The sequence below is a fragment of the Sphaerodactylus townsendi genome, linkage group LG05 (genome assembly GCF_021028975.2).
Source record: "Sphaerodactylus townsendi isolate TG3544 linkage group LG05, MPM_Stown_v2.3, whole genome shotgun sequence".
Classification (NCBI taxonomy): Eukaryota; Metazoa; Chordata; class Lepidosauria; order Squamata; family Sphaerodactylidae; genus Sphaerodactylus; species Sphaerodactylus townsendi.
In genome coordinates this window covers 109,231,242-109,254,590 of record NC_059429.1, presented here as the reverse complement: position 1 = coordinate 109,254,590, position 23,349 = coordinate 109,231,242, and the positions used below count along the sequence as shown (strand labels likewise).

Genomic DNA, 23,349 nt, shown 5'->3' with positions numbered 1-23,349 from the left:
ACCAGGCCAGGTAATGAAGACCTCTTCATATCAGGCAAAACAATCAAGTGGTTTATTTCCAGAAGAGAACCCCTGGGCTTTGTTTATCCCTACTCAAATGGTAGGAAAAACTGTACAGACTTCCCGTTATGCTATTTCTGAGGGGCAACTGATTCCCAGGAACTAAATTTGTGGGGGAGGAAGTGTGAAAGAGTTTCTCTACCACCTGGAAAGGACAACTTGTAGTAACGTTGAGACAGATGACCACTTTAAAGAAGGGAGAGGGGTCAAAGATGCTCCTTCAGCTGAACTGATGTCTCTTAACAGTCAGTGTAGAAATCCTGTTTGGCAACCAGACAGCAAGTAAAAGATACTGTGAAAGATAGTGTGGGAGTGAGACTTTTGGCCTGGTTCAAACCAAAGTAAACTGCTGTTTGTAAGTTTCCCATTGCTTTAGCACATAATTTGTCCTGCTGCAGAGCCCAAGCCGAAAAACCCTAACAGTTCGGGTTTCTTAGCAACTGTCTCTGTGACACCCTCTCTCTTTCTGTCTGCTTTACCTCACCTCCCAGGTCAGAGGGAATCCCCACTGAGAGGAGGAGGGAGTTAAAGGGATTTCCCAGCCAGTCCACTCTTCTTCCTGGAGAAGTGATACAAGAGCCATTTAAAACCACAGAGACAGGCGGTGGGAGGAAGCCTGGCAGAGTGTTTTTTTTCCTGTCTCAGCTGGCTTTGAAAGGGGCTCCGAGTTTTTTTTTTCTTCAACAGATCAACAAAGAGGCTTTTGAAAGAGGTGATTCAGCAAACAGTAACACAAAGAAGAAGAAGAAAAGCAAGACAGAAACTCCAAGTCTTGTTTTCCCCAAGAATGTAAATTCCCATGCAGTGAAATGGAATCTGACCACACTCAGATACATTTTCCCCTAAGGGTAACTAACTTTGAAGTATCCAGATCGATCCTATATTTTGGTTCAGAAAAGCACCAGGTGTTTGTCAAGTGTCTTTTGTCTTCTAGCCACAGAAAGGTCAAGTAGGACTGAATTTGAATGTTTAAGAAAGGTCAGGCAATGTGTCGCTAGGAGAAGACCAAATAAACAAGAAAGGTGCTTCTAGGGTTTTACATACCACAAGATCTACCACAATTAGCTACTTGCTCATTAGATATGAAGCCCCCTTGAGCTACAATGTATATACCATCAGTGGTATGATATATGGCAATAAGGACAATGTCCTTCTTGGTGGTGGCCCCATACTGTTGACCTCTCTGCCCGAAGAAGCTTGCCTATTATTTCAAAGTCCATCCTATTTAGCAGGGTTTTGTTCCCTTTCCAGATTTGTATTGTGTAAATATCTGTATATACACACAGTTTTCATTTTGTTAGTCACCTTGACAACATTTCTTAGTAGTGGGGGGAGGACTTAAAATAAATTAATTATGAATAAATTCATAGGCAGGAGTTCAAGGGGTTGTACTTAAGAGTCCTAATGTCTATGTGATTCACCCCAAGTTTGATGAACTTGAGTTGAAATTGAGTCAACTACAACTGACCTTTATTAGGCATATCAATAAAAATAAAACAAAATACAGGACAGAGCTGGTGTTAAAACAGGACATAAAACTGGACAAGGCGCATAAGAAGAGGTGATCGAGATGAAATTGAGTCCTACTGTTGGCATTTCATTGAACTGATTTGTTTGTTTGGCTCTGCTGATTGACAAATTTCTGTCTTTTCCATCTATTTAAGGCAATGATCCTCAACATGGTGCCTGTGGGTACCATGGGGACCACCGACACTTTTTCTGGTGCCCCCTGGGGGTTTTTAAGACCAGGTAAAGCTTTTGCCAAGAAAGGCTTCTGATTTACTTCTGGAGATTGGACTGGCTGTGCAGAGTTTTTTAAATGCTGATTTGGCAGCAGCTGCCACCACAGCACAAGTGTCACTGGTTAAGCTTCAGTGATTATTTTGAGGCCGGCTCTTCCTCTTGCATCAGCCATTTTTTGGCAGCCATTTTTTTGGGCTATGCTGTGTCAAAATCCCAAATTTGCCTGAAGACTCAAAAAGATTGCAGGCCCCTGATTTAAGCATTGCCTATATACTGGCTTCTTTTTTTTGTATAATTGGGTATTTTGTTTTAAGCTATTGGCAAGTGTGTTCACGTGAATAGGGAGCCAGTGTAGGACAATGACTAGAGTGTCAGGCTAGGATCTGGGAGACCCAGGTTTGATTCCCCACTCTGGTGTGGAAGCTTGTTGAGGGACCTTGGGCCATTCACTGTCTCTCATTGTAGCCTATCTTACAGGATTGTTGTGAGCATAATACAGAGGAGGGGAAAGGAATATAGTGGAATACAAATAAAGGAATACAAATACAAATAAAGGGATACAAATAAAGAGTTTTATGGTTGATTGGGTATCATTTTACCTTAGCAACCAAGGATGGTTGGGTATCATTTGACCCTAGCAAATTAAAAGAAAACTACAGTACCAGGCAAACTGGCACAACCCTGCTCTGGACTTTGACAGTGGTCAGAACCTGGGGAGTGGTGAAGCATTTCCTAGTAGGAGTCAAAGCTGAGCCACTTGCTTAGTTCATCAAAATATGATGCTGCTGTAGGTGTGGCAATACAAACCATTGTTTCCAGCATAGCAACTAAAGCAGATTTTCAGGTCTGGGCTGTTGAACACTGATGGCCTACTGAAATCAATGAGAACCTTTCCAGTGAGTCAGAAGCAGGACAGAGGCTATGGATGAGTATGCACAAATACATCATTAACAAAACAGGTCATGCTGGGAAGTCATCCCAAAATGGAAATAGCAGGAATGTGGGAAGCATATTGGCAGGGATCTTTGTTTATAAAATCACACCCAACTACAGGAAATGAGTTTATGTTTTTTGGTCCAAAGTAAGGTAGCACTGAAAGTTAGAGGAAGAACAGGTCTTAAGAACAGTTTCTACCTTGTCTATTATACATTTAGCAGGTTGGACTAGGGAAGTGCTATTTTCTAAAACAAGTAATTTGTTTAGGAGGGTGGCCATGTTGGTCTGCCATAGAACAGCTAGATTTGAGTCCAGTAGCACTTTACAGACTGATTTTGGGGTCTGAGCTGACAAAGATCAATTCCCCAATGAAAAAATGAATCTAGATACATCCAGGTTTGGAAAGATTCAGCACCTTTTGATCATGGTTTGATGGTCCCCACCGCAGCTTGTGGCCCCCAAACGATCCTTGTTCCCAGCAACACAGCAGCAACGCAGGACTCCCCACTGTTGGTGGCTTGAACACACATTCCGCTCAGGGGCTTTCCTGATTGGCTGTTGCATTGTGTTGGGGAGGGAATTGTTTTTTTTATTTTTAACCTTGCGGATCCATGTCTGTGCGAGAATGCACAGAAGAACGACTCTACGCGGAGACAAAGAAGCGGGCGATTAAAGCAAAGCCCTGTTTCCGCGCACCTCCATGTAGTCGGATCCACATGGATATGACGTGTAGCACTGCTTTGGATTGCCTTCTACTGAGTCAATCAGTCAAAACCGGCCCCATGTTGCTTCATGTCCATGTGGATCTCTGGTCCACAAAATAAAAAAGGCTGCGCACGCATCGTGCTCAGCCCACTGCGTTCTCATTGGATGGGAGGCTCCACGTCACTACCAGCAGCGGGAAAAACAAATCCGGATTCACACATCCCCCCACCCCCCACAACTTATCCACCGCTCCAGATTGCCCACACATTTTTTAAAAGGTCTACTTCCATGCAGGTTCTAAAATAACACGTGCTGGGTGTGTGTGTGTGCCAGAAACAGGATGAATGTGTGTTCAGCGCTGGTGAAGTGGGGAGTTTTGCAAGAAACCTGCATGTTTGACGTGACGAGCACACATCTAATCCTCAGTGGGGAATTGACCAAAGGGAACTTTGACTCTTCAATGTTCATTTCTCCAAAATCTTGTTGGTCTCTAAAGTGCTACTGGACTTGAATCTCACTATTAAAATGTTGTCAGTATCAGGGTCTTTTTTGGGCTGATGTTTTAGTCATTGTAAGGATATGCCACAATTTTTTGCTAAAGGAATAGATGGAGAGTAGCTTTTAAAAGATTTATGTGTCCCTCCTTTCCTTAAGGGGCACAGAGCAGCACAGCGTACATGGTTTTCCTCTCCCCATTTTATCTTCATAACAATCCTGTGTGCTGCATGAGGCTGAGTGGGGATTTGAACTGGGATCTCCTAAATCATTGTCGATAGCCACTACACCACACTACCTCTTTACTTAGCAGGGGGGACGGGGACACCCACACAAAGAGGAAATGAGTCTAGAATGGCACTTGTGAAGATGCTCTGAACAAACAACTGCCCCCACAACTAATTTGCCATCCTGTATGATGTTTTCATAGCTGAGAAAACAACTAGGGCAATTTGTCCCTGGAGGGAAAAAATGCTCTGTCCTTTTAATAGAGGCTAAATGAGATGTTATTTGCTTCCATGCCGTGGAAAACTTGAACTGCTCATTTCTATGCATGAAGCATCTATTAAAAGGGCAGGACATTTTTTCTCCAGGCCTGTTGGCAACCCTAAAGTCTATGTATAAGGAATAGAGTCCCTAAAGAGGCAGTGGACTGGTGTGTGTTTTTTAAAGTTACTGGACAGGCATCTGTCCCTTGAGACAAGATAACATCCCTCAAACAAACACACCTGAAACTATTTTGAGAACACCTTGGAAAATTAATAATTTTCAGAAAATAACATTGTTTTCAAGCAGCTACACTTATGGACAACCCATGTTCACTTAATTTTTAGAAGGAATGTTTTATGAGTGTCCAAACCATTTGCCCTATCCTATGCCAGACTGAAAGAACAAAGACAACCTTACATAGCTTATCTTCTCAGAGCCCTATTACCAAAGGCTGCCTGCAACTCTTGCCCTCTTACCAGTGCCCCACCACTTCTTCTTTGCTATGTGGCATAATTTTGTCCTTCCTATTACTTGACAGCTGGCACAATGAGATGGGACTGGCTTGAGCCAAATACAGACCGGCTCATCAAGCAAATCAGGCAGGCAATTCTGTTGATCTTCCTGTGCCATTACTGCCTTCCAGTGAGCAATCTAGGGTGTGCAGGAATGTGAATGTGTATTGTTTCAAACTTGGTGTGTTTTTTTGCAATGATCCCTCTATTCCAGGGAAAAGATCTGGTCTTGCTCAAAATCATACTGTTTATCCTTTGATCTGCCCATCACAATGCCGCTACGTCTTGATCTACCAGCTCTTAGGTATAATGGAATTCTGTAAACATCCTTTCCCAGCCTTCAAATTCAGGGAGACTTCTGTTTCCCCATGAAATGGAAAAGAATGACATTCAGTCATTCGGACCATTCAGAAAGTTTTGACATACAAGCATATTTCAATCGCACATACTTGGGGGGGGGGGGGGCTCCTATATTGAACAGATTCGTTGTGTTCAGAGAAAGGAAGGAAACAAATGTATTTTAATAAACAAATTTTATTTATTTATAACTATAACGCATTTTATTTATGTATGTTTATAAATTATTTATAATTTCATTTGTACATGTATATTTATTTTATACATTTATCATATTATTACGTAATATAAGTAACTTATAAATAACTAAATAATATTAAATAATATTACGTAATAAATAATATTACGTAATAATAATATTACGTAATAAGTAACTTATTTATAACTAAATAAGTTACTTATATTACGTAATAACATGGTAAATGTATAAAATAAATATACATGTACAAATGAAATTATAAATTTATAACTAAATAAGTTATTTATAACACACATTTTATAGATATGTGAAGAAGAGAAACCGATGAAAAAGGCCCCTCCGCCCCCCCTACGGAAAACATGCGAATAACAGGAGCGGGAAAGGAGGAAGGTGAGAAAAATTACAACCACGAAGAAAAAGCACCTCCTTCCCAAAATGACGCCCACCAATCACAGAAAGGGAAGAGGAATGCTAAGTGAAACTACCCTGTAGCGAGTAAAGTCGCCAGTGCGCATGTGCACTCCGCGGCCTGACACAGGTTACGTCACTCTCACCGGAGGCCCCCCGCTCTCCCCTTCAGTTGCAATCCGCGTTGAACTCTGTGTGTGTTGTGCCCGCCCGCGTCGTATTCTCCTTCCCTTTCCCCCTCCACCTCTTGCCATAGGGAGCGCACAGAGTCCACCCTCGGCCGTCACGCTGCTCCTGTGGCGTCGATTCGACAGTTCGTCTCCCCCCCCCCGCCCAGCCGCTCCTCCTCCTCCTCCTCTTCCACGCTAGACGGAGCCACAGTGGGGGCCTCGCTGCCGGCTTCCTGGGACGCCTGGGCTTCGCTACACGGGCGTTGGGACCCGGCGACCGAAAGGGAGAAGTTACCTTTGGAGAAGGTGAGTGCCGGGGACGCGGGATCTCAGGAGGCTACATGCCTGCCCTACTGCTCTGAACGCCCCTTCGTCTTGGGCTCCTGCCCCATCAGGAGGTGGGTCGTGTCCCACTTCTTCCATCCCGGGGTTTACACCCCTTATTTACTCCGAATCTGTCTTCTCCACCCCCTGCCCAGACCGATCTCACGACCCCCCCCCTCCTCCGTAGGGCTCTTCCCCCAACCTACCTCCCCTGCTTCCCCACTTTCCCCACTCTCCAGCTTTTCTTGACCCTCATTTCCGTGGGTCAGACCCTTTTCCTGGACCCTGTTTCCTCCATCCCCCCTCCATCCCTGCTTGAAGTCTTAGACTTGTCATTCTTTTCCCACCCCCTTGCTTCCCCCTCGGGCTCTCCCACCCCACGAGGTCCCTCTACTCTGGCTTCCATCTCCCTTTGTCTTAGGACCCCCTCCCCTTCTTTCTCTCGGGGGATTCTTAATTTCTTGGTGCCCTTGTTTCCGCCGGCTTCCCACCTTCCCACTTTGTTCCATAGTTGTGTGTTCGGGAATATGCCTCTCTCTTTGCTAGATTGTCTCCGCAAACCCAGCCATACCCTAGGATCCATGCGCAGTTGCAAACACAGAACCTCAACCGAGACTTTTAATAACCCTTATTCTTCGAGTCACTTGTTCTTCATCTGCACAGCAACAAATGGGACTTCTACATGGGGGGCTTCCCTGCTAGTCCCCCGACATTGGCCATCCATCCTCCTTGGGCCACTGGGGCTTTTACTGGTTTTTAAAAACTGACAATTAAATATTATATTAGGGTAACTATAGGTGTTACAGGTTCACCGAATTCCAATCATTTTGTTTCTTCTGTCTTTCTCCTTATGTATCTGGAAGGGAAAGTACTAGAGATTTAAGGGCGGGGAGGGGGGGGGTTTAAGTGAAAGCTCAGAATACAGTAATCTGTGACACATATTGTCCTATCACTATAATGACTTTCAATGGATGGTTTTAAAAAATTGGGGCAGGGGAAGGAAATGGCCAGGGTGGAGTGAGACAGGGGCAGGGGAAATGGCTGTCATTCAGTGGGGAAATCTGAATTTTCCCACCCACCCGACAGCCATCCAGGCTTTAATGTAACCTTTGCCAAACACCGCAGCCAAATAGGTTTGAGAAAAATTGGAGATAAACTGTGCAAGGCCTGAGGGAAGGTGCATAAATGATGTAGGGAAGCAAGGAAAAAAAAACCCCTGCTTCCCAGAAACATTGAATCCCAGGGCAAATAACTCATGCAAATCTGGCATCTGTATTGCACTAGAAAGTCATCTCACTATCTCTCTATTGCAGTCTAGTCACAGTTGACTTATGGTAACCCCCTTAGGGTTTTCAAAGCAAGAGATGTTGACAAGTACTTTGTCATTGCTTCCCTCCCTGTCTCAGTTTTTGTATTCCTTGGAAGTCTCCCATCCAAATACTAACCAGAGCTGACCTGCTTAGCTTCCGAGAAATGAGGAGATTGGGCTTGCTTGGGCTACTGAAGTCAGGGCAGAAAGCCATTAGTAACCCCATTTTCTTGGTGGTTTTGGTTCGGGTAACTCTCCAAGGGAACTTATTGTCACTAGGCTTGGTGATTTGATAAAACTGAATCACCAACACACACACCCCCCCCCCGAAAAATTCCAGTATGACTTTTCTCTTTACCAAAAATGCCCAGGCTATCCGGCTGATCTGAGCATTCAGTTTGAAGTCCTCCTGGACTTGGGAAGTGGCAGGGGAGGAAAAGACCTGGCATTCAGTTGAAGTTCTTTCTTCTGTGACAGGGAAATTCGGTAAATTTCGACATTTTTTTTTAAAACCCTCCAATTTGGTAAAGCCGAATGAAACTGATGGGTGTCAGCTTTATTCGGTTTTACTGAAAATTTCCTGGTTTTTAAAACCCAAACTTGAAATTTACTAAGAAGAAATTGCACTCACCCTTAGTTGCCACTGTGAAGAACACGATGCTGAAATAAGTGGACTACTTGTCTCCTCCAACAGGGCACCTCTTAAGCTTTTGCTTTAGGTTGATAACCTGTTCCTTGAATTAAGAGAAAGGGAAAGAACTGGACACCGATGACGTATGTTAATTTTGCAAGGTGTTTCTCTTGCCCAGCTTTACTATGTTTCTAACTACTTCTTCTCTTTGAAGAGTTATTTAGTTTCATTATTATTTTGGATTTCTATTCCTCCTGCTATGGATTTCTATTCCTCCTTCTATTCCTCCTGCTATTTTGTCTCCATTCACTCCCAGGGCTACATTTATTTTGATTCCTGGTTTATTTTTCATTCATCAATTTCTATTCAGAAATTCACTGGATGAATTCTGTCCATGATCTAGCTGTTCCTTCGATGCCTCTTTTCTGATTGGGCAGCAGTTGCCCCTATGCCCTTACTCCACTTTTGACTTTGAGATGGACTTTGTGCTGCCACCAAGCATTCTGTGATATTTTGTTAAACTAGGGGGAGGGGGGTATTGATTGATTGTCCTTATGCTGAAAGATCAGACTGAAGTTGCGTGAAGTCTATTAATTTGGAAATACAATATTTATTTCTACTTCAGTTTTCTCCGCAATGTGGACCCACAGCTTTCTCCCCTTCTCCGTTTTTTCCTCGCAGAATCCCTGTAATGAAGGTTACAATGAGAGTATGCTATTGGCCAAAGTTCACCCTACCAAACTTCCATGACAAGAGTAGGGCTTCAAACCTGGACCTCTCAGGTGCTAGTCTGACACTCTTAAGCACTACACTAAGGTGACTGTCAGCAGAGAAGGTGTAGTGAGAATGTGCCCACTTGTACCAGGAAGATCTGCACAGTTTCAGATCAGTCTGTGTCGCTGTCTATTTTTCTTAATTAAAATATTTGCATTCTGTTCCAAAATAAACTTTTATTATGCGCTCTAGACATGTTTAAGTAAATGTGTTTGCTAATTCTTCCAGGTTTCAAGTTTTCATAGGGTGTGAGTGTCTCTCCTTAACTCTGCCTACCTTCTTCCAGATATTTCCTCACATCCATTTTGAACCCAACAGCCAAGATTTCCCAGAATGCCATCTTTCTGCATTTGTACATTGACTGGCTACAGGGAGGTGACGTGGATAGCCGATCAGCTGTAGAGAATAGAGAGCGGTTGACATATGAAATAAAGAATAGCATTCGTTTCATGGTCCATGTTTGCTTGTCCATTGTGTTGGTGACTTGCCAGTTTGTTGCAAGCGGTGTATTACCTGAACAGCGTCTCGCCTGTGTTCCTGTGCCAGGCAGCTGTTTAAGCAATCCCTTTTGTAAGGTTCTGTTAGCTTCAGTCGCGTAATGGCACGGCAACTATGTTTGGTAAATTAAAGTAAATGCTGACTTGCTACTTTAAAAAAAACTTGAGTGTTTTGCTGCTTAAAAATATGCTTGTGTTTTTTTTAAACAGTTGCCATTTGGCTGCAACAGTTGTCTGCAAAAGTTTGTGCCACAATGTGTTTTCTGTTTTATGCTGCTGGTTTTTGTTTTTGTTTTAATCCTTAATTGGACTGTTTTATATTGTGGACAGAATGATTTGAGAACTTGACTGATGCGACTATGCTTCCTTAGAAGTACAGCATGAGCCATCAAAAATTAGGAACTTTTTTCAGTTTTATACTGAGTTGTTCTTAGTCGTGAACAGAAAATGCAGGATTCAGATCATTATGACATTGTTTGGGTGATTTGCTTGGTTAAGTGGCACTGTCAGTGGGTCAAAGTACAAGGTGGGTCAAAGTACTTGCATGTAACTTACCCCTGGCATTTGTGAAAATGAACATCATCCCTGTAGTCAGGAACAAAGGGCATGTGGAACATTGGGTTGGTTTAATCTTTTCTTTTCAGCTGTTTTTCATTGGTGGGGCACTGAAGGGATGAGGAATATTGTGGCAGTAGTAGAGCGGCAGATAATTTTGGGGCGGCAGGGGGCAGATATTCCTGGGCCCGCTGGCAGGAAAAAGGTTTTGTCCTTCCATCCTTGCCATGTGATGACAGGTGAGTTTTATAGGAAAGGCAGCACCCTCCTTGCTGTGTAGCCCTGGGGGGTGGGGAGAGCCAAGGCAAAGAGCCCCATTGCCACTGCTTTGCCAAGAAAGAGCTCTTTAAAGGAAAAACAGCAGCCCTCTCCTCATTGCATACCCTGGGGAAGGGGCGAGGCCCGGGGGGAGCCAGGGAAAAGAGTCCCATCCTCATTGCTTTGAGGAGTCCCATCCTCATTTTTTTGTTAAAAAAAAAGGAGAAGCAGCAGCACTTTCCTCACTGTTATTTTGAACTCGTAGTGGACCATTTTGGAAGCCAAAGGGGCAACAACCCAAAAAGGTTTGGGAACCATTGCTCTGAACCCCCACTTATTTGTTGTTCTTCCTATTGGGGAAAAGATATGTGTGTGTTCACCTGGGGGGAAGGGGAGAGGGTGACCTGGAATGGGAAAATAGCCAGTAGGAAAAAAATGAAGCACCTTCAGTGACCCATCCCCCTTCTATTTCTGTGCAGCCTTGAGTGAAAGGTAAAGGTGGTCAGTCTCCTGTGTAACACCAGGTAATTACTGACCCATGAGTGATGTCACATCACATAAGAACATAAGAACAAGCCAGCGTGATCAGACCAGAGTCCATCTAGTCCAGCTCTCTGCTACTCGCAGTGGCCCACCAGGTGCCTTTGGGATCTCACATGCAGGATGTGAGAGCAATGGCCTTCTGCAGCTGTTGCTCCTGTGCACCTGGTCTGCTAAGGCATTTGCAATCTCAGATCAAGGAGGATCAAGATTGGTAGCCATACATCGACTTCTTCTCCATAAATCTATCCAAGCCCTTTTTAAAGCTATCCAGGTTAGTGGCCATCACCACCTCCTATGGCAGCATATTCCAAACACCAATCACACGTTGCGTGAAAAAATGTTTCCTTTTATTAGTCCTAATTCTTCCCCCCAGTATTTTCAATGTATGCCCCCTGGTTCTAGTATTGTGAGAAAGAGAGAAAAATTTATCTGTCAACATTTTCTACCCCATGCATAATTTTATAGACTTCAATCATATCCCCCTTCAGACGTCTCCTCTCCAAACTAAAGAGTCCTAAACGCTGCAGCCTCTCTTTATAAGGAAGGTGCTCCAATCCCTCAATCATCCTCGTTGCCCTTCTCTGCACTTTTTCTATCTCTTCAATACCTTTTTGAGATGTGGTGACCAGAACTGTTTTATATAAGGGCATGACAGTCTTTGCAGTTCACAATGTTTACTGAGCAGACTGATTCCAGGGTGGTTTGCCATTACCTTCCCCAGTCATCTACAACCTCCAGTGGCTACTTCTATGTTTTCAGATGTCAGAGGAAAGTTGGATGCAATGCTGTACATATATATTTAGAACTGTGCATCAGAAAAAATTGTTTTTTTTATTTCAGGAAGGGCCTGAATATATTGGGGGGGGGGGGGGTATTCGGGTCCCCTAATACCTCTTTGTGATTTTGGCTCTTTTGATGCGGGGATTCTGGAATTATTCACCTAGGCAGATTTGACAAAGCTGCCCAGTTCCTTGGGCCTCTGAACAAAGTGACCCCAGACATCCTGCTTATCCTCATTTTCTCCCAAGGGGAAAAATAATTCCATAAGCCAATAAGTCAATAACCAAACACACGTGCAAGCAAAATCACTGGCCAAAAGCCTCCCGTGTGAACAAAACCCACAAACTCAACAGAACCAACATCAAGCCATAGAATCCCAGTAAGACCCGCTTAACCAAAGGAACCCAGAAGCAGTACCATGTGCATGAGCTTTATTTCGGGTGTTTTCATGTGATTTGCTTTATGCCCGTTTTAAACTGAGGAGCTCTTCTAGTTTCCTAACATTTCTTGTTCCACTAATATTTGAGGGGGGGATTTCTTTATGAAAATGACTAGAGCCACATTTTTGGTACTGTATTTATTTTCTGTACAAGAGTTCTCACATAACATCTGATCCTATTGCCTGGGAGACCTTCAACTTTCCCCTTATTTCTATTGCCCTGAAAACCTGTAAAATTGAAGAAAAACAAGCTGGGAGACTTCAAATGCTAACCATTAACATTTTTGGATATTTTTGAATATGTTGGGGTTTTCCCAAATATTTCCAGATTTTTTTTTAAATTGATATCTAGTATTCTTGAGAATCCTGGGTATCTTTTGGATACTTGGATATACCTGAAAATTGTTGATAAGATACTTTTCAGACATGTATTTGGACTGTGAGTATCCAAATGTGCATATTCATATATACATAATGTGTGTTTTGCCTGTACTAGTCAGGTTTCTTTACAGTAGGAATAACAGCAACTTCTCTGACAAATAGTTGTGATGATCCACAAGACTGAACAACTCATTACATGTTAAGGGTCCTCACTCCCTTGGTGACCCTGATAAGTGCAGAAAGGCAGGATATAAATTCAGTAATTTAAAAAAAATTGGTATAGAATAGTCAGAAGAGTTAGCTGGGTTAAGGTGTCAACTAGGGCCTGGGAAACCTGGGCTCAAATCCCTGGAAGTTTGCTGGGTGACCTTTGGCCAGTTACACACTCTCAGCCCTGATCTTGGCTAGTATTTGGATGGGAGACCCCAAAGGAATACCAGGGTGGTGGTGTGGGGGCAGGCAATGTCACACCACCTCTGACCATTTCTTGCCTTGAAAAATCTGTGGGGTCACCATAAGTCATCTGTGACTTGACAGCAACTCAAATGAACAAACAAAAAACTCAATCATCTAAAGTTGTGGGCCTGAACTGATTTTCAGAACATCCCTTGGAAAATAGACAGCAGAACATTCCTCACATTGTCCCACCTTGGTCTCAAGACTAATATTTTTTTTCTTAGTGCTTAGCACGTTTGTGTATGTCACAGATTGGTGGACTGTTGTATTCAAACCTTCTGACAATCTTGTGTTTACAGCCTATGCAGGCAGGATGTTACTGGGCTCTTGTTACACACAGCTGGCTGCAAAGGATTTTGGGAACTGGAAACATTTGGAGTGGGATGCTGAACCCAGATGGAAAGAGCATGTGCTAGCGTCTTGCGTCACTTTCACTTGGATGGTTAACATTTCTGAGAAATGACTGGTCTGGGATTGGGATGTTTTCAAAAACTCTAAAGAGGAAAAGGCGACTTTTGAATCGGAATCCTTTTATGTCTCCCCACTTGTTCACACCTGCATTCTCCTCATCCCTCAAAAAAAAAACTTTCTACCTGCAGATGTTGCAGGCAAACATACTTGTTTATTCTTCCAGACTGTTTAGATTTACTTTACTCTCTGTTCTTTCTGTGTGGGCACTTGTGTTTTGTAAGTCCAAAACTTAGGATCACTGTGTCCTAAGAAAGTTTGATGGCTGATTCTCCATGGATCTAGAGGAGCCAAATGTTTCCTCATAAGTTGGAACATGCTATGCTGGCTGAATTTGATTTTTAAGAGCGCAGAGGAGAACAAAAGAGCAACCAAATGAAGCAAGAGCACACCACCAGTGAGATGCAAAAGGAAATGGATGTAGAAAAGAATTGGTTTCATTTCAGGATGGCTATGTTAAATATGTTGAAATGGTCTGTATCAACTGTAATTCAGCCGTGATAATAGAAAGATGAATGGATAGAACCTTCGGGGGAGGGCGGTTTATAAATACTATAATAATAATAATAATAATAATAATAATAATAATAATAATAATAATAATAATAATAATAATAATAATAATAATAATAATAATAATAATAATAATAATAATAATAATAATAATGTATTTATTATGTCCCGTGGGGCAGATCATTTGTGGATTTTGCAAATAGGAAACTGCATCCTCATAGATTCTAAACCGTTTGGGGTTAGAACCCAAGTCCTGTGAGAGTTTATCAGTTGCAAAGCACTGGTTATTAGAATTCATTTTTTTCTGATTATAGGCTGGGTGTACACTAGGAATGTAGTATTCCTAGATCTTAGGCTTGATCTCCAGAGTGAATGAAAGAGCGTAAGTTCTTGCCATACATTTAATGAACACTTAGAATTAACATATTGTAGAGTAACTTATTTCTTTACCTCAGTTAACCTTGGGAAAGCTCTGAGAAGTAGGTCACTATCTGCAGGTGAAGAACAGAAGCTTAGAGGGGCAGAATATCCTGCCAAAGGCCACGTAAGCGATTTAAGCCAGAGCTAACACTGTGTCCAGTATACCACATGCTCTTCCTTTATGGGAGTTCTCTGGGCCAATTTTGTACCATGTGAACAGTTTCGTAAATATGCAATTGCAGAAGCTGATACTGGCTGCCATTGGGAAACTGTTCCTGTTGTTTCCACAGTGATGGCTCTTGCAGAAAAAAAACACTATGATTTTTGGATGTATTCAGGCCATCATGTTTGAGAGGTGACTGCTTTTACTTGTTGGAAAATTAATTTTTGGTCAACTTGAGATGGTTGTGTGATGTTAATGTTTTATGTTACATGCACAGATTAGTAGTATTGGATGCGGAAACCATCATATGAGTTTATTTTATATTGGGGTTATTGTGCTTTTTGTTGATTGGGCAAAGGAAGTTACAGGACAAAATAAACCAGCTGACCGCAGCCAAGTCATGCAATATACAAAACATTTATGGGCTAGGATTGTGATGGATTGAAACAGGGTAAATAAATGGGCTTATAAAGTCCCTGATAAGATGATATATGTGGTTAGATGGCTGCATCTGGCTTGGGGGATCAGAGACTGCAGGTCCATTTCTATAAGCATAACTACCCAGGATATGGCATGTTGGTTTTATCTATTCATATTGGGAAGTACAGAACCTCAGAACTATTCTGCATGTTCCAAGAACTAAACAATGTTACAGGGGGGATGTGTGAACAGGATTTCTCACACCCTTTTAAGGTATTTTGAGGCAACTACTTAGATCTACAACTTGGAGGTATAGCACTGGTCAGGAGTGGGATGATGTAAGACTCTATTCTTTTCTGGTCATTTTCCTGATTTAAGTCCCCCTCTTCTCAGAGCAGCTGTTGGCTTGGGTGAAGAGGTGCAGACTTAGACATTACAGGAAAGGTGAAACTTACACATGTCTTTTCTGGATTTGAAATGATTGGCAGTAAAGCAGGTCTCTGTCAGTAACTCAACTGTATCAAATTCTACATTACTATCCTAGAATTCTTCAGTGAGAAAAGGGTGTTTATCCAAAGCCCTCAGATTTCTTCAGCAAAGAGTGTTTATGTCACTTCGGAAGAATTCAAAGTATTGACTAGGCTAGATTTAGGCCTGATACAACAGTGTTGATCATGACTCAAGTTGCATAGTTGCACTTAGGCCGCTGTGCATGGAAAACCATTTGGTTCTTACATCTGACAGCCTTTCTCCATGACATTGCAAACACACCTTGGCCTAGGTAAATAGGTCTTGCACTTTGTTCCTGTTATCAGCAAACCATCTTATTGAATAGAGCAGCCTTGTGTCTAGACAATATTCTTCAGGTTGGGATTACTATACTCTGAAGATGCATGCTTTGTGGGCTAAATGCCTTAGGCTGTAATCTTAAACTCTCTGACTAGGCAGCCTCATTGAGCTGATCAGGACTTATTTCTGACTAAACATGCCTAGGATTTCTTTGAAGCATGGCGCTTAGAAGTTTGAAATATTTTTTTTAACCCAGCAAAAGCTCCAGTTTCTAAAACTGTGTTCTTGGATCCTAAGAACTGCAGCCACTATCTTAAAATTATGAAACCACATTTTGTGGCGCCTACAACAGGCACATGACGTAAGCTTTCTTGAGTTTATGTCATCAGGTATTCCCTTCTATAAATATAACCTAATTTTTCAATCCAAGATGGTGGGGTGAAAAAACATCACCAGGAAGCATTTTTTATATTTAGTATCACAGAAATGCATTTGTATGATTCTTTTCTGAACTCTGGTTTGGACATTTCTATTGGTTAGCAAAAGAACAAAAGGATTGTTGGAGAGTAACCTCAATATCCTTGTTGGGTTTGTTGACTGGCTTTTGGAGAGATCCTTTTGAGTTCAGCCAGAAATATCAGTGCTGATTTGAACCGTTTATTAAACACTTACTTTTGGCCTCCCTTTCCATCTTGCTTCAGCATTACCTGCTTGTTGGGGTGCTTGGCTATTTTTGATTGCAGTAAGAGCAGGCATTGCCAATTGTAGTTGAGGTACTGTGGTTTAAAGTCAGTTTCATCTTCGTCAGATTCACCGCACTATTCTGGTTATGCGAATAAGTGACCTGTGTTATGTCTTTGGTGTGACATTGCGTTTCCTGAACCATATTCTAATTTGCAAGTTTAAACCACATTCTCTTTCAGTATTGACACTGATGGTCATTTCTTCTTCATGGCTACTGTATTTTTACAAAGCAGGTCTGCAGGTTTGTTGCTGTCAGCAGGTCTGCAGAATTCAAGGTGGAGGGCTGCTTAATATTTGGCTGAAGAAACCTTGAGAAAAGCGAATCACCTCAGGAAATGTGGCATACACATGGAGTGGCTTCTTTCCTTTTGAGTCACTAATGACTCAGATGTTCTAGCATAGTGCTGTGGCCGTGGTGTGCTAATGCTGAGCCATCTGGCTTTTTAATAGGCATCAAAACTGGGATATTTACCATTTACAGATTTGCCGATTCTATTTTTTTTAGAGTCGTCTTGCTGCTACTAGGGCTAGTTAATCTCACTAATTACTACTCTGCCTTCTGAGGTGGTTTCTACATTTTGGTTTAAATGCAGCTTGGCTGTGGCTGGGTGTTTGAAGAAGCATGTTTCTATGCTGCAGTTCTGATTTTTCCAGCAAAGTCTGTTACCACCCCACCACCCACCACCAATTTTCTGCCACAGTTTGGGACTTTTCAGTGGCTGCCTTATGCCTCTGCAAGAGCCTCCCCTTATTGTAATAGGAGCTGCAACCCAGCGAGGCTATAAAACATAGCTTATTCTGGAATGCCTTTGGGGCAATCTGAGTCTGGACAGTGGGGGATACCCAGCTGGTTTGGACATAATTTGTTTTAGATCGCTTCTTTAAAGTGTTTGTGTTAACGTTTAATTATTATTGGATTGTTTATATTGTTTTCCCATTGTTTCTTGCATTGGGTCCTGGGATACCTGGAAGAAAACTAGGTATATAAACATTGTAAATAAATAAATAAGCTTTGCAAGAGTTCAGATGTAGATGAGATTGCCAAAACAAAACCTTATCTTCTAGCATAAGCTCAATAGATTTTAATATTGGCATAAATTTTCCTCTGCAGATGTGCAAATCAGTTGGCCAGTGGTAGTCAGGGTATATCCTGTGGCAGCTCCACTGGTAAATCAAAGATTAACAGCCCATGCGAATTCATCCATGAATTGCATTGTGTTTGCTAAAGATGAATGGAGCGTGCTGGCAATTTACATTTGTCAGTTCAATTGACAGTCCTCGTTTAAGATGCATCAGAGTCACTATCCTTACAAGACTATTGTATTGAGAAATGCCATGCTCACAAATTACAATGGGGTCTAAAAGGCATACATAATCCATTTCCGTGATATTTCTTGCCATTTACCAAATTCCATACTCCTTTAATGAATGTCGCATCTGTGTTTTGGTACAGATTGGATGAGAAAGCTCGTAGTGATAGTACAAAGCTTTCTCATCAGAATGAATGCTTTGTGCTAAAGCTCTGTACCAGCACTGCAAATGGATTTTGCTAGCTGTTCACCCTCCCACTGCCTGTGCTAGTGAGGTCTGCCCCTCCTAATGATTGCTTGACATGGATTTGTGATCTTAAAACAGATGTATTGGCTGATGTGGTGACCTCTAGTGGAAGAAAATGTATAGCGAGCTGTGATACCTTCTCTTGAGTATATATAGTGCTGTTCACTGTGCACGTTACAAACACTTTGCATACGGTCTTAGAACATATTTCAGCTCGTTGGTGTAATTGGGCCTAAGAAGATATAGTTAGACATTCTCATTTTTTGTATCACAGACAGTTATTAGGGTACCAGTGCAAATATGCCACCTGAACTGGTTAGTCATTGGATCCACTGGCTGTAATCTGCTGTCAGAGATCTATAGAGATAGGTGTTGCCCTATTCATTTCAGTGATATGCATGAGTTTGTATGGAAATAAGCTTAAACAAATGAAGGATTGTTTTTTAATACTGAAAGAAATACGTGTGAAATGACGAAACGAAAGCCTTTATTGGCATCATACAAAATAAAAAAGAAAGAAAGAAAGAAAGAAAGAAAGAAAGAAAGAAAGAAAGAAAGAAAGAAAGAAAGAAAGAAAGTACATTAAGAGAAAAGGAGCCCATTGGCCCAAATACAATTGAAGGTACCAAAAAAAATGGACAAAAAGCTACAATTACAAACAAATTATTAGCAACAGTCTCGTAGTGAGACATTAACTCAAAGTGCAAATAGTATAAAATTAATGACTATCTACAATTTCAAGGAGAAAGTTAGCAACTGTCTCACAGCAAACAGTGTCAGTGTGATCATCAAAAAAAGAGAGAGGATCTTTAAGGAGTCCGTTAATCCCTCACATTTGGCAAAGAAAGAAATATGTGTGTGGAACTAAACTGAACTGTGTCTATAGATCCTGTTCAGTGGGTTGGAAGGTGCTACTACTTCTGAACAGAACCATGCACATGAATTTTATTCATATAATAATAAAGTGAATAACAGGAAAAGGTTATTTATTTATTGCATTTATAGACCTCCTCTGAGTTTCCTCCCGAGGCACTGATTAGGATAAACAAGGGCAAAGCAAATGCATTTACTTTAGTTGAAGTATACAAATGGCATTTGTTTGCAAGGGTATAATCTTCAAATTGCCTCCAAGTGTCATTTGTATCTAATTACTAGGAAAGTTTATTACAGTCCCTCCCCCCCTTCCTGGTGAACAAGCAGTTCTGAGGCTCTAGATGACACAGATTTGTTTCACTTGGCTCTGCTATAAAACTAGACATTTTACCAAATGGGAGTGATGGCCCTTCCTCATATGCTTCCTTGCTGTTTCCAAAGGGCCGTAAAGTTATACAAAATTATTCTTTTGAGAGCAGCATTTGGTAATAAGATTCTATCACCTCACTCATCCCCCCCCCTCCCTTGGAAGCAATTTGGAACTTCCTGAATGTGCAGGGCAGCAATCTTGTTCTCATAATTCACTGTTTGCTAGTTATTTCTGTATTTGGATGGCATTAGCTTGAGCATCAGTATTACATTTCCAATGGGGAAAGGGCTTCAGGGGCTTCAAGCATTAAAATTTTCAAAAGTATTTTATAATGTGGTTGCTTTTAAGACTGTAGGTATGGCGGTTTTTTTGGGGGGGGCTAATAGTCCTAGTATGATACTGTGAGCAAAGCGGGCACATGGTATTAATAGGAAGCCTCATGGGGATCGAGGTAAGCCAGTGGCTCTCAAACTATAAATCAGGAATCAAGGTTGGATCACCATCCTGCTACAAGTGGGTTGTAAGGCTACTGGTAGGTGGGAAGATGAGGAATAGGGCAAACTGGGAAGGAGGCAGCTCTTGGTCTGCCTCCTTCCACTGGCAGGAAAAGGCGGAGCTGCTGCATTCCTTGCTCCTTCATCCCTTTTCCCTGTGGCATCAGAGAGGGAGAGGCTCAGCTTGTCAGCTATCAAGTGCGCAGTTGAGTGTTCCTCATCCAGTTTGGCTTACTAAGCCAGGCCCTGGCAGCATGAGAGGTGACAGGTAAGGTAAATATGCCTGTTGCCTTTTAGTGGTGCCAGTGGCTGGGTCCAAGCCAAGCCTTGATCTGTGGTGCTGGTTTTGGCTTTCTACTGTCTGCCAGTGGTGTAGGAGGATACAAAGGTGTCTTACTCCCGTTGTGCTCCAGGTGTGTGCAGTTGGGAGCCATGTCAGAATCTCAGTGCCACAGTGGCTGAGTTTGATCCCAGCCGATGGTGGCAGTGTTCATTGCCTCTCAGATGAATGCTGTGGCTGGCTGGCTTCAAGCTGCGTCCTGGTGAAGCCGTTGATTACTTTCTCTCATTCCAATTCATTTCACTACATTGAGGTGGGATAAAATAAGTGTGCCAACCTGAGCTATTTTAGAGAAAGGGCAAGTCAAAATGTGACAGAATAGTCAGCCCTGATCAGATGTTACTGAGGTCAACTGATCTACTGATCTTTTATTTATTTTATGATGAAGGCATTGGCCTTTGGATATAAAAGGTTGACGTTTTCTGCTTTGTCTTATTGTTGCATGAAGTAGCAGCAAATTCTTTCCCCAATTCTTCATTTTTCTTGCAGAATATTGTTTCTTCAGGCAGATGGTGGTAGCACAGATCGTAATTTTGAAGTGTAAGCCTAAACACATAAAATGTGATTTGAATTCCCATGTCTGTACATCTGAATACTAGACATAGTTCTTATTTAGGTAATTGCTGTGTCCATTGTTCCATGTATTTTCAATGGCGAACTCATGTTTGCCTCTGCATTATATATGAATTGGCCATGAGATAGTCTGTTGATTGAGATTGCTACATGTTTAGAAATAATAAAAATGAAAAAAATAAACTTGCTTAGTTGCTTTAGAACCTAAACAGGGTTCTACAGGCTAATGGTTACTCTAATACAGAAATCAGAAGGGCTGCAAGACCAAGAACAAGCCACATGAACAAAGATAAAGAGCCATCTAGAGGGAAGGTGTTCTTACCATACATCAAGGGAACCACTGATCGCATAGGAAAACTGATGAAGAAGCACAACCTACAAACAATCTACAGACCCACTAAGAAAATTCAAGAGATGCTACGTTCAGCAAAGGATAAGAGGGATCCTTTAGCTACTGCAGGAGTCTATCGCATACCATGCAGCTGTGGACAAGTCTACATAGGAACCACCAAACGCAGCGCACAGACACGTATCAAAGAACACGAAAGGCACTGCAGACTATTTCAGCCAGAAAAATCAGCAATAGCAGAACACATGATAAACCAACCTGGACCACTCTGAAAGCCACTACGTCAGACTACACAGAGAAGCAATTGAAATCCATAAGCACATGGACAATTTCAACAGGAAGGAAGAAACTATGAAAATGAACAGAACTTGGCTGCCAGTGTTGAAAAATACTAGGGTCAAGACTGTGTCAAACCAGCTCCACACAAACACAGGATGACCATAGACAAAAGAAACAAAGGCCAGGATACTTCTATTCAGATGCTCCCACCAGTGACCTTGCTATCTACAGGGTTACTCCCAGGCTATAGTCTTCATTGTTACTCATACTTCTATTCAGATGCCTTCAACTATTGACCTGGTTGCCGCCTTTGTTACTCACAGACAAGGTTTCCCCACCCACCCTGGACACTCCAACAGATATATACTCCACTTGCTTTCCCAACATCAGATCCTCTGAAGATGCCAGTCACAGATGCAGGCGAAACGTCAGGAGAGAATGCTGCTAGAACACGGCCATACAGCCCGGAAACCACACAGCACCCAAACTTGCTTAGTGTTAAACGATGTGAGATTCTTGTATTTTAATGTTGGGCAGTGTGCTGATAGCATGGTGTTACTTAGCAAGGGGATCCTGAAAGGTGGAGTAAGTTTAGAAGTGAGATATTCCTGTTCATGCAAACATGACTTGTAGCTACATCTAATCTTGCTGAAGCTAAGGAGGATTGGGTCTGATCAGTGCCTAAGTGAGAGACCTCCCGGGGGCCTTACATGTGCCCCTGTGAGTTTCATAATGGACAAAAGCTGGGCTATAAGTGTAGTAAATAAATGAACCTCAGTTGAACAGCTTCTTGGCATACCTAAACTGTGCTCTGATGACCTTGCAGTGAGAAGAATCAGGAGTAAGAGAGGTCACAAATGTAATAGCTGTGGCCAATGTGTCTACACAGCTGAGTAACATTGGTGGCATTCAGTTGAAGCCAGTAAGTAGTGCCATAGACTCTGGCTTAAACCAATAGGTGACTAAGCCTATTTCTGTTTTAACAACAAGTAAAAAGCCAAGAGAAGAGCTGAAAACATGTCTATTAATGGCTAAGAAAGATCATCTGAGGACAGTAAACAAAGCGACTTTTTTTTATTAACTATCTACAGTCAACTGTTTGAGGTCGCGTTGCAAATTTGACTTGCCTGCAAAGTTTCCTTCATTTTCTTTCAACGTGTTTGCACACAACCCAAAACACTGTCAGTGACAAGCCTCTAATTGTTTCCAGTAGTTTAGGTTTCTAGATCAAACAGAATTTTATTTTTCTCCCTAGTTAGCACATATAAAGTTTTTGGGTTCTTTCAGTGGGAAATTGAAGAAGCTGGACTAGAGCCAGATGGCTCCTTTTGCATACCTCAAGCTAGGGGTCATTTCTGGAAGAGAAGACTTGCAGAAAGTGTGTAGCAGACAGCAAAAGCCCATTTACCTTGCAAAAAATGGTAGATGAATCCTGAGTGGTGAACCCTCTGTTCACACGTGATTTATGTCTTACGCTGCCTCCTAAAGTTCAGGAATGAGGGTCCAAGTGCACCTCCCTGGGTAGGTTACTTTATAATCATTGGGCTACAATTCTCTCGTGTACCCACCAGATGAGCTTCTTTGGTCACTGGGGCAGTCAAGAATCCCTTTTCCTGTGATTTTAGTTACCAAGCGGGAACTTTTTTCAACAGTAGCACCCAAGCCCTGTGTGTCCTGCACTCCAACTGGCCATTGCCAGGCTGCAGAGTTTTTCTCTGGCAGCACGAGACTAGGAGTATCTGATAAAGGCCAAAGTTTCTTCTAAATAGCTATTTCTCAAGTTTGGGCTGATCTGTGGATACCTAATTGGTGGATAAGAAAAAGGTAGATTTTTTTCCCCCAAACCTGGGGGAATTCTTCCTCTGTGCTGTATTAGAGGGCTGATTTATAAATCTGTACTTCCCTTACAAGGAACTTATGTTGTAAGGCAGCAGATGATTTTGTAGTGATGGTGAAGCTGTTGCTACTCTTGGCTG

General features: G+C 42.1%; 1 protein-coding gene across 1 annotated transcript in view; it reads left to right on the top strand.

The window, feature by feature from the left end:
• Nucleotides 1–6,082: 6,082 nt before the first annotated feature.
• ZHX3 (zinc fingers and homeoboxes 3) overlaps nt 6,083–23,349 on the top strand; it is a 54,205-nt gene continuing 36,938 nt past the window's right edge. Inside the window, exon 1 of the mRNA XM_048498338.1 lies at nt 6,083–6,380. The gene's annotated coding sequence lies outside the window, so the exon portion shown is untranslated. The remainder of the gene's footprint in view (nt 6,381–23,349) is intronic.